This window comes from Bos indicus x Bos taurus, chromosome 2, assembly GCF_003369695.1.
Source record: "Bos indicus x Bos taurus breed Angus x Brahman F1 hybrid chromosome 2, Bos_hybrid_MaternalHap_v2.0, whole genome shotgun sequence".
Classification (NCBI taxonomy): domain Eukaryota; kingdom Metazoa; phylum Chordata; class Mammalia; order Artiodactyla; family Bovidae; genus Bos; species Bos indicus x Bos taurus.
The window spans coordinates 42,020,551-42,033,148 of NC_040077.1; the positions used below are offsets into that span (position 1 = coordinate 42,020,551).

At 39.7% G+C, this 12,598-nt stretch overlaps 1 protein-coding gene across 5 annotated transcripts in view; it reads right to left on the reverse strand.

Moving 5' to 3' along the window:
• GALNT13 (polypeptide N-acetylgalactosaminyltransferase 13) overlaps window positions 1-12,598 on the reverse strand; it is a 666,740-nt gene that overhangs the window by 479,160 nt on the left and 174,982 nt on the right. The window lies entirely within an intron of this gene.

A 12,598-nucleotide genomic window follows, 5' to 3' on the forward strand; every position in this document is an offset into this window, starting at 1 on the left:
CAGGTCCATGAATCAAGGCAAATAGGAAGTGGTCAAACAAGAGATGGCAAGAGTGAATGTAGACATTCAAATAATATTTGGCAAAACTAATACAATTATGTAAAGTTTAAAAATAAAATAAAATTAAAAAAAATAAAAAATAAAATAAAATGGACTGGAATGGGTGAATTTAATTCAGATGACCATTATATCTACTACTGCGGGCAGGAATCCCTCAGAAGAAATGGAATAGCCATCATGGTCAACAAAAGGGTCCGAAATGCAGTACTTCGATGCAATCTCAAAAACGACAGAATGATTTCTGTTTGTTTCCAAGGCAAACCATTCAATATCACAGTAATCCAAGTCTATGCCCCAACCAGTAACGCTGAAGAAGCTGAAGTTGAACGGTTCTATGAAGACCTACAAGACCTTTTAGAACTAACACTCCAAAAAGATGTCCTTTTCATTGTAGGGGACTGGAATGCAAAAGTAGGAAGTCAAGAAACACCTGGAGTAACAGGCAAATTTGGCCTTGGAATATGGAATGAAGCAGGGCAAAGACTAATAGAGTTTTGCCAAGAAAATGCACTGGTCATAGCAAACACCCTCTTCCAACAACACAAGAGAAGACTCTACACATGGACATCACCAGATGGTCAACACCGAAATCAGATTGATTATATTCTTTGCAGCCAAAGATAGAGAAGCTCTATACAGTCAACAAAAACAAGACCAGGAGCTGACTGTGGCTCAGATCATGAACTCCTTATTGCCAAATTCAGACTTAAATTGAAGAAAGTAGGGAAAACCACTAGACCATTCAGGCATGACCTAAATCAAATCCCTTATGATTATACAGTAGAAGTGAGAAATAGATTTAAGGGCCTAGATCTGATAGATAGAAAGCCTGATGAACTATGGAATGAGGTTCGTGACATTGTACAGGAGACAGGGATCAAGACCATCCCCATGGAAAGAAATGCAAAAAAGCAAAATGGCTGTCTGGGGAGGCCTTACAAATAGCTGTGAAAAGAAGAGAAGTGAAAAGCAAAGGAAAAAAGGAAAGATATAAGCATCTGAATGCAGAGTTCCAAAGAATAGCAAGGGATAAGACAGCCTTCCTCAGTGATCAATGCAAAGAAATAGAGGAAAACAACAGAATGGGAAAGACTAGAGATCCCTTCAAGAAAATTAGAGATACCAAGGGGACATTTCATGCAAAGATGGGCTCGATCAAGGACAGAAATGGTATGGATCTAACAGAAGCAAAAGATATTAAGAAGAGGTGACAAGAATACACAGAAGAACTGTACAAAAAAGATCTTCATGACTCAGATAATCACGATGGTGTGATCACTCACCTAGAGCCAGACATCCTGGAATGTGAAGTCAAGTGGGCCTTAGAAAGCATCACTATGAACAAAGTTAGTGGAGGTGATAGAATTCCAGTTGAGCTATTTCAAATCCTGAAAGATGATGCTGTGAAAGTGCTGCACTCAATATGCCAGCAAATTTGGAAAACTCAGCAGTGGCCACAGGACTGGAAAAGGTCAGTTTTCATTCCAATCCCAAAGAAAGGCAATGCCAAAGAATGCACAAACTACCGCACAATTGCACTCATCTCACACACTAGTAAAGTAATGCTCAAAATTCTCCAAGCCAGGCTTCAGCAATACGTGAACTGTGAACTTCCTGATGTTCAAGCTGGTTTTAGAAAAGGCAGAGGAACCAGAGATCAAATTGCCAACATCCGCTGGATCATGGAAAAGGCAAGAGAGTTCCAGAAAAACATCTATTTCTGCTTTATTGACTATGCCAAAGCCTTTGACTGTGTGGATCACAATAAACTGTGGGAAATTCTGAAAGAGATGGGAATACTAGACCACCTGACCTGCCTCTTGAGAAACCTGTATGCAGGTCAGGAAGCAACAGTTAGAACTGGACATGGAACAACAGACTGGTTCCAAATAGGAAAAGGAGTTCGTCAAGGCTGTATGTTATCACCCTGCTTATGTAACTTCTATGCAGAGTACATCATGAGAAACTCTGGGCTGGAAGAAACACAAGCTGGAATCAAGAGTGCTGGGAGAAATATCAATAACCTCAGATATGCAGATGACACCACCCTTATGGCAGAAAGTGAAGAGGAACTAAAAAGCCTCTTGATGAAAGTGAAAGAGGAGAGTGAAGCATTTGGCTTAAAGCTCAACATTCAGAAAACAAAGATCATGGCATCCGGTCCCATGACTTCATGGGAAATAGATGGGGAAACAGTGGAAACAGTGTCTGACTTTATTTTTTTGGGCTCCAAAATCACTGCAGATGGTGACTGCAGCCATGAAATTAAAAGATGCTTACTCCTTGGAAGGAAAGTTATGACCAACCTAGACAGCATATTGAAAAGCAGAGACGTTACTTTGCCAACAAAGGTCTGTCTAGTCAAGGCTATGGTTTTCCAGTGGTCATGTATGGATGTGAGAGTTGGACTGTGAAGAAAGCTGAGCGCCGAAAAATTGATGCTTTTGAACTGTGGTGTTGGAGAAGACTCTTGAGATTCCCTTGGACTGCAAGGAGGTCTAACTAGTCCATTCTGAAGGAGATCAGCCCTGGGATTTCTTTGGAAGGATGATGCTGAAGCTGAAACTCCAGTACTTTGGCCACCTCATGCGAAGAGTTGACTCATTGGAAAAGACTCTGATGCTGGGAGGGATTGGGAGCAGGAGGAGAAGGGTACAACAGAGGATGAGATGGCTGGATGGCATCACTGAATCGTTGGCCGTGAGTCTGGGTGAACTCCGGGAGTTGGTGATGGACAGGGAGGCCTGGCATGCTGTGATTCATGGGGTCATGAAGAGTTGGACACGACTGAGTGATTGAACGAACTGAGAATCAAGACTACCCAGAGAAATATCAATAACCTCAGACAGGCAGATGATACAACCCTTAAGGCAGAAAGTGAAGAGCAACTAAAGAGCCTCTTCACAAAGGTGAAAGAAGAGAGTCAAAAAACTGGCTTAAAACTCAACATTCAAAAAACAAAGATCATGGTATCCAGTCCCATCATTTTATGGCAAATAGATTAGGAAACAATGGAAACAGTGACAGACTTTATTCTCTTGTGCTCCAAGATCACTGCTGATGGTGACTGCAGCTACGAAATTACAAGACACTTGCTCCTTGGAAGAAAAGCTATGAAAAATATACACAGCATATTAAAAAGCAGAGACAACACTTTGCCAACAAAGGTCTATATAGTTAAACCTATGGTTTTTCCAGTAGTCATATACAGATATAAGAGTTGGACCATAAAGAAGACTGAGCATGAAAGAACTGATGCTTTTTAACTGTGGTGTTGGAGAAGACTCTTGAGTGTTTCTTGGTCTGCAAGGAGATAAAACCAGTCAATCCTAAAGGAAATAAGCCCTGAATATTCTTTAGAAGGACTGATGCTGAAGCTCCAGTACTTTGGCTACCTGATGCAAAGAGCTGCTTAATTGAAAAGACTTTGATGATGAGGAAGATTGAAGGCAGGAGGAGAAGGGGACAACAGAAGATGAGATGGTTGGATGGCGTCACCTATTCAAAGGACATGAGTTTGAGCAAACTCTGGGAAATGGTGAAGGACAGGGAAGCCTGGTGTGCTGCAGTCCATGGAATAGTAAAGGGTCGGACATGACTGAGCAACTGAACCACCATAACTGTTTGACATAAGATCTAAGTACTCTAATAGAAAAAGAACTCGATGTTAGATATGCTAGCTGTCTCGGGCAGGGATGCAAGATAGTCCTGTATAAAGAAAACTTTTTTAATGAAAAAGAAGAAATCTTATTTAATAATTTGTCGACACTATTATTTACAAGCATTATTTCATAATGATTCTAAGAGGTAAGAGCATCTGTTATAATTATTTCAAGAAACTGTGGTACAAAAAAGTTAAGTAATCTGCCCAAGGTATTTAAGTCCTATAGGTTGGAGGAGGTAAGAAGAATGTAAAACTGATGTGGGAAAACTCATAAGGCTGAGTTTTACTCTTGAATCATCCTATGTTAAAGGGCTGACCTGGCAACTAATTAGCAATGTGACCACAGGTAACTATTCAGCCTTTCTGCTATGCCTCAATTTCCCTTTATTTTAAAAATTACTTTAAATTTTTCACAATAGCTAAATTATCTCGTTTTCAAACAAAATCAACTTGAATTAAGTAGCACCACTGAGTGAGTCATCCTATGAAGCAATATGATGATATAAGAGATCTTTTCTCTTAAAAAATATGCTTTCTTTTTTCTACTTCATGTTTATTCACATGTACTTGTCTCTGAGGATAGAACATTTCTCTTCTTGAATTCACAAATATAAAAAGGAAGCCATGCAAGACTTGACTCTGTCCATTCACTAAGGAACCCGCATAGCGAGAAAGTTTCATTTTGATCGGCCAAGGCCAGCATACCTCCTGCAAGCTCTTCCAGTCAGTATTCTTTGCCTACTCAATCTTTGCATCAAATAAAAACACCCACCACCACCAATAACTCTTAACCTCTTGGATATCTTAGCAGAGGTAGAAATATCCAAAATAAGGCCCAGAAATGGCATCAGTTAAGCCAACACTGGTCCCTGCCCTCTAATGATTTATTTAAACCAGAATTCACCTAGCATTGACTAATGTAATTTGGGTCCCAAGGTATGCAAAAGTGAATTTTCTCCCAATGATTAAGAAAGAATTTTGTATTTAACTGAAGCATAATTTACATTCAGCAAAACCTACCATTTTTTTATGTATAGTTCTATGAGTTACAGCCATGTAATCACCACCAAAACAGATATATAAAATAGTAGTTCCACCAGCCCCAAATTCACCCTTTTTGGTATATAGTTCTATCTGTTCTGGTAAACAAACACAGTTTGTTTCCAAACTGTGTTTCTTACCATCACAAGACATAAAACAGTTTCATTACCCCACAAGACTCTCTCGTGCCCTTGTGTAGAAAATTTCACTCTCTACTCCCTTCCACTGGCAATGAAAGATCTGTTTCCTGTCTCTATAATTTTTTTTCCCAGAATATCATATAAAAATAATCATAGAGTTTAGAGTCTTTTGATTCCAGTTTTCCCACTCAGCATAATGAATGTGAAAGCTTTTTGTTTCATTTATCAGTGGTGGTGGTTTAGTGACTACCTCATTTCTGACTCTAGCAACCCCATGGACTGTAGCCAGCCAGGCTCTTCTGTCCATGGTAAGTCCCAGGCAAGAATACTAAAGTGGATTGACTTTTCCTTCCCTAAGGGATCTTCCTGACCAGTGGCTGAGAAGTATAGTACTATATGGATGTACTACAGTTAATTTATCCAGTCACTAGTTGAAGGACACTTGGGTGTTTGGCAAGTGATTGGGAACAGAGTTGCTCTATCTGCATACGGGCTTCCCAGTCAGCTCAGTTCAGTTCAGTCACTCAGTTGTGTCCAACTCTTTGCGACCCCATGGGCTGTAGCACACCAGGCTTCCCTGCCATCACCAATCTCCAGAGCTTGCTCAAACTCATATCCATCCAGTCAGTGATGTTATCCAACCATTCATTCTCTGTCATCCCCTTCTCCTCCTACCTTCTATATTTCCTAGCATCAGGGTCTTTGCCAATGAGTCAATTCTTCATATTAGGTGACCAAAGTATTGGAACTACAGTTTCAGCATCAGTGCTTCCAATGAGTGTTCAGGACCAATTTCCTTTAGGATTGAGTGGTTGGATCTCCTTACAGTCCAAGGGACTCTCGAGAGTCTTCTCCAACACCACAGTTCAAAAGCATCAATTATTTGGTGCTCAGCTTTCTTCACAGTCCAACTCTTACATTCATACATGACCACAGGAAAAACCATAGCCTTGACTAGATGGACCTTTGTTGGCAAAGTAATGTCTCTGCTTTTTAATATGCTATCTAGGTTGGTCATAGCTTTTCTTCCAAGGAGCAAGCATCTTTTAATTTCATGGCTGCAATCACCATCTGCAGTGATTTTGGAGCCCCTCCCCAAATAAAGTCTATCACTGTTTCCATTGTTTCCCCATCTACTTGCCATAAAGGGATGGGACCAAATGCCATGGGCTCAGTGGTAAAGAATCTGCCTGCCAGTGCAGAAGATGCAAGAGACATGGGTTCGATCCCCTGGGTTGGGAAGAGCCACTGGAGGAGGAAGTGGCAACCCACTCCAGTAATCTTGCCTGGAGAATCCCATGGACAGAGGAGTTTGGCAGGCTTACAGTACATGGGGTTGCAAAGAGTCAGACATGACTGAGCACACACACACAAAGAGACAGACACACACACACACACACACACACACACACCATACACACACATTTGCATACAGGCATTCAGGTAAAACTAAGATTTTACTTCCTTGGGTAAATTGCCTCTGCACCTTTTTTGAAAATCAATTGACCATATATATGTGAGTCTACATCTGACCTCTCTATTTAAACAAACTCATTCTGAAGGAGACTTAGAGGATAGATGCTAGTAATATATCTAGATATTGCCCACAAATAATGTCTTTTTAAAATAGCTGTATTCAAATACTTCATCCTAGGAGTACTATAGTCTCATTAGTCTTCTGCATTATACAATAAATACATAGCAAATAGATTTTTTTTTCCAGTTTTTACATATGGGAAATCAAAGGCACTAATGAATTGATATAAAACCCAGGTAATAAAAGTTTTCAAACAGAAGTTTAAAAGGGTTAAACTTTAAGAGAATTACTATTTTTAAATATGATGACAGAAGAAAATAGGAAAGTGAAGGAAAAGAATAATAGAATATGAAAAAAATGAACATTTATTGACCACCTATTATTACATATTATTATTAAATATACTTTAGGTGTTTTTGCATGTGATATTAGTTATTTTTAATCATTGATTCTGATACCAGTTTATACAATCAGTTTTTAGAGAAGCCAATCACAGAAGTCAAGATTCTTCCTCCCAGTTCAATGTTCAATCCTGTCATGCATCTCAAGTCAAAAGTTATTCAGCTATTTCTAAGAGCCAAGTTCTATTGAATTCCTAATTAATCACATGATCTGTGGGAAGTTTTTAAGATATCTAGGGAAAAAGCAACAACTAAAAGATTAATCAGTTTTTTAGTGAAGTATGGAGAAGGAAGCCATGTGTCCATTCAATCAACAACCATTCACTGAGCATCAGCACATCGAAGGGTCTATGCTGGGTACCACTGAAGAAAAAGGAGTTAAGACATACTCTTATATCTTACACTCAAGTACTTCAGGGAGGAAAGAAAAGATATATCCAATAACTGTGATTTGAAAGGGAAAAGAAAAATAATAAAAGAAATGCAAGCAATATACTAAAGAAGTTTTAAGAACACAAAAATAATCTAGATAAGATCAGAGAAACCATAGGAACAGACTACACCTGAGCTGGTTGCTCTTAGAACAAGAAGCAGATATGATAACATGCCATGTTAAGGAGAAGAAGCACTTAAAATACATGGAGAAAGTGGTGTATATTCAGGGAACAGGGAAAATAAACTCACTGAGTTAAAACATAGAATATGTGGAGATAAGTGATGGAAGATAAGCTTGGAAAAGTAGACTGAGAACAAATAATGCAGTGCCTTGCTATGACTTCCCTTGGGCTTCTCTCATGGCTCAGCTTGTAAGGAATCCGCCTGCAATTCGATCCCTGGGTTGGGAAGATCCCTTGGAGAAGCGAACAGCTACCCACTCCAGAATTCTGGCCTGGAGAATTCCACGAACTGTATAGTCTATGGGCTCGCAAAGAGTTGGACACGACTATGCTCAAAATTCTCCAAGCCAGGCTTCAGCAATACATGAACTGTGAATTTCCAGATGTTCAAGCTGGTTTTAGAAAAGGCAGAGGAACCAGAGAGCAAATTGCCAACATCTGCTGGATCACTGAAAAAGCAAGAGAGTTCCAGAAAAACATCTGTTTCTGCTTTATTGACTATGCTAAAGCCTTTGACTGTGTGGTTCACAATAAACTGTGGAAAATTCTGAAAGAGATGGGAATATCAGACCACCTGACCTGCCTCTTGAGAAATCTGTATGCAGGTCAGGAAGCAACAGTTAGAACTGGACATGGAACAACAGACTGGTTCCAAATAGGAAAAGGAGTACGTCAAGGCCGTATATTGTCACCCTGCTTATTTAACTTCTATGCAGAGTACATCATGAGAAACTCTGGGCTGGAAGAAACACAAGCTGGAATCAAGAGTGCTGGGAGAAATATCAATAACCTCAGATATGCAGATGACACCACCCTTATGGCAGAAAGTGAAGAGGAACTCAAAAGCCTCTTGATGAAAGTGAAAGAGGAGAGTGAGAGAGTTGGCTTAAAACTCAGCATTCAGAAAACAAAAATCATGGCATCTGGTCCCATCACATCATGGCTAATAGATGGAGAAACAGTGTCAGACTTTATTTTTTTGGGCTCCAAAATCACTGCAGATGGTGACTGCAGCCATGAAATTAAAAGACGCTTACTCCTTGGAAGGAAAGTTATGTCCAACCTAGATAGCGTATTCAAAAGCGGAGACATTACTTTGCCAACAAAGGTCTGTCTAGTCAAGGCTATGGTTTTTCCAGTGGTCAAGTATGGATGAGAGAGTTGGACTGTGAAGAAAGCTGAGTGCTGAAGAATTGATGCTTCTGAACTGTGGTGTTGGAGAAGACTCTTGAGAGTCCCTTGGACTGCAAGGAGATCCAACCAGTCCATTCTGAAGGAAATCAACCGTGGGATTTCTTTGGAAGGAATGATGCTAAAGCTGAAACTCCAGTACTTTGACCGCCTCATGCGAAGAGTTGACTCATTGGAAAAGACTCTGATGCTGGGAGGGATTAGGGGCAGGAGGAGAAGGGGACAACAGAGGATGAGATGGCTGGATGGCATCACCGACTCGATAGACGTGTGTCTGAGTGAACTTTGGGAACTGGTGATGGACAGGGAGGCCTGGCGTGCTGCGATTCATGGGGTCGCAAAGAGTCAGACACGACTGAGCAACTGAACTGAACTGAACTGAGCAACTTTCACTTCACTTTCACACCATAAAGCAGGATAGATTTCAGGAATTTGTTTAGGATACAGGAATTACAGGGAGGAGTGATGTTCCAGTGCAGCTTTGGTGTCATTCAATGCCTTACTCCTGGTACCTAGACACTCTCCTCAGATTTCGGGATGGGGCCTTTAAGTTTGGTCACTTATAGGACAGAGAACAAGTTATTTAGGGCAGTAATGATTGCAACTTAGCAACTTACACTCACTTCACTTTCTATGACATTAATTCTTACTATGACAAATATTTCCTGAGTACCTATGAAAAGACAAGTGTGACAGCAAGTACTGACAATATTAGCCCCAAATAAGACACACAAAGTGACTGCCCTCATGGAGGTAGAGTACAGAGGCTTAGGAATTGGACTTTACTCAAAAAGCAATGGTTGTTTTTGAAGATTTTCAAGCAGTCAGGCTAGTTTGGGGAGGTGGGATGGTAGAGGAATATAACGAGGAATACAAGTAAAAAAAAAAAAATCAAACTATTTTGTCTTGCATCCTTTGATTTGGCTAAAAAGTGTGAACAATGAGAAACATATAATGTTTTGTAAATGAAATTCATTTCTAAATAGACTTTTGAAGTTTAGTATTTGGATGTGACAGTATACTGAATCAAATGTTTTGCTAAATAGGAGAAGCACATGGTTTACACGTAGATCATAAAGTTCATTTGGTGGAGTAGAATTTAAACTATATTTATCTAAAAAAGGAGAGTATCCTGTATCTGTACATCTTACTGATATCCATTCATCTAAAAATACTTCTCCTAGAAGGCAATGGCACCCCACTCCAGTACTCTTGCCTGGAAAATCCCATGGATGGAGGAGCCTGGTAGGCTGTAGTCCATGGGGTCTCTAAGAGTCGGACACGACTGAGCGACTTCCCTTTCAGTTTTCACTTTCCACTTTCATGCATTGGAGACGGAAATGGCAACCCACTCCAGTGTTCTTGCCTGGAGAATCCCAGGGACGGGGGAGCCTGGTGGGCTTCCGTCTGTGGGCTCACACAGAGTTGGACACGACTGAAGCGACTTAGCAGCAGCAGCAGCAGTGAATATGTACTATTTAAAGAAACCAAATTAGATTCTTTTAACTAAATTCAAACCCCAGCTAATAAGTAATTGTTAAGAGCTTCAACTTCAAGAAGGAATGAGATGTTTTTCCCCCACCTGCTTTTTTCAGTAATTGAAATATAAACAGGAGTGAAATTTAACAAGTTGCACTACACAGAACAGAACATTCTGCACATTTGATGTCTCCTTGGCAATATCTTCTGATTTCCACTCAGACAATGTCCGATTCATGAGACGATAGGACAGATATTGTTACTAACAGTTAGACCTACTGCTGGCTCTTATCTGAGCACCTCCCCTCAGTCTGACACAATGCTCCCAAAGTTTCCGACAGACGTTCTGTTCTGGAGGTTATAATGTCCTCTGTCCTCACAGTGGGGGTCAAATATTGTGTCTGTGCTACCAGACAGACAGAAAATATTCAGCTTTGGTTACTGAAACAAATGACATGTGATTTCATTTAAACTTTAAGACATATTCAGAGATTTTCCAGTATACTACAATATAAGGGCACAGTATTTCTGAAATGATGATTGATTGATTTTGAAGATGATGAGTATGTAGGACAATGCAATGACAAAAATATTAAGCATTAAAACATTTCACTATAGTAGATCCCATGAAGTAAAACACCTCACTTTTCTGTCTACTATATGTGGAATATAAAGTATATATATCTATATATCATATAAGACTCTTGAGAGTCCCTTGGACTGCAAGGAGATCCAACCAGTCCATCCTAAAGGAGATCAGTCCTGAACACATTATATCATATATATATATCAGAAATGTGTATATATACACAGTATATCATATATACATATCAGAAATGTGTATATATACACATTATATCATATATCATATCAGATGACATAATGTGTTCAGTTTAGTTCAGTTGCTCAGTCATGTCCGACCCCATTGACAACAGCACGCCAGGCCTCCCTGTCCATCACCAACTCCCAGAGTTTACCCAAACCTGTGTCCATCGAGTCAGTGATGCCATCCAACCATCTCATCCTCTGTTGTCCCCTTCTCCTCCTGCTCTCAATCTTTCCCAGCATCAGGGTCTTTTCAAATGAGTCAGTTCTTCGCATCAGGTGGCCAAAGTATTGGAGTTTCAGCTTTAACATCAGTCCTTCCAATGAACACTCAGGACTGATCTCCTTTAGGATGGACTGGTTGGATATGGAGAAGGCAATGGCACCCCACTCCAGTACTCTTGCCTGGAAAATCCCATGGATGGAGGAGCCTGGTAGGCTGCAGTCCATGGGGTCACTAAGAGTCGGACACGACTGAGCGACTTCACTTTCACTTTTCACCTTCATGCATTGGAGAAGGAAATGGCAACCCACTCCAGTGTTCTTGCTTGGAGAATCCCAGGGACGGGGGAGCCTGGTGGGCTGCCGTCTATAGGGTTGCACAGAGTTGGACACGACTGAAGTGACTTAGCAGCAGCATATATATATATATATACATATATATATAATTTTTTTTACACGTATATTTCCTAATGCTCTTAAACCTTGAAAAGAAAGCAGTAATCTACTGCTGCTGCTTTGAGCATGCCATCATATCTGATATTTAACTGTTAAAATGCATATTTTATATTTCAATATTATTTCCCTTGTAAACTGGCTGCTGTGTCTTTCAGCAAAGGAGAGATCCTAAAGGCTTTGTAAAGTGAAATTAAAAGGGAGATGCGGAATAGTACTTCATCATTCTCCAAGTTTGTGGCTCTCTTTATTGGTCTTTCAAAGGCTCTACCAAGAGGAATTACACATTACAATAAGGAATTCGAGTTTATTTTCTCAGCAACAAGTGTGAGAGAAGTTTATCCAGCAAACCCTGTGATGGAACAAAAGAGCACTGGCTACTGTGTCAGAGTAATCAACTTCTGCCTCTTACTGCTTACACCTGCTAAGCCTTGTTCCATCCACAGGCTCAAGTTTTTCCACCACAAATAATTACATCTGCATCACTGCACTACTATGAAAAATTTTTTTTAATTTTGCCATGTATGGCAAAATTATACAAACTGTTATTACATTTAAAATCTTTAATTTTTCCATTATCGATTGCAACATTGACTTTGTAAGACAAAAGGAAGAAAAGAGAAAAGACATAGGATTGAAAAACTTTGCATCTAATTTTTTGGTGGCACAATTAGAATAACACACTGAGGAAAAAACGAGTAATAAACATTTAAGATAACCGAGGAATGAAGATATGTTTAGACTGAGCTATAGTCTTATTTTGGAAAGACTTCCTGAAGTTGATCCAAAAGAAAAGATACCCAAGAAAATGAAAATGAAGAAGTAAATATAAAATTCTGATAATGATAAAAACTATAGGATACTTGTATTTATAATATATAATATGTGGAATATACTATTCTATGGAACAGTATATCAGTAATGATACATCCCATCTTGCAAGGAGCAAAGGAGTAAGGAATGGTAAT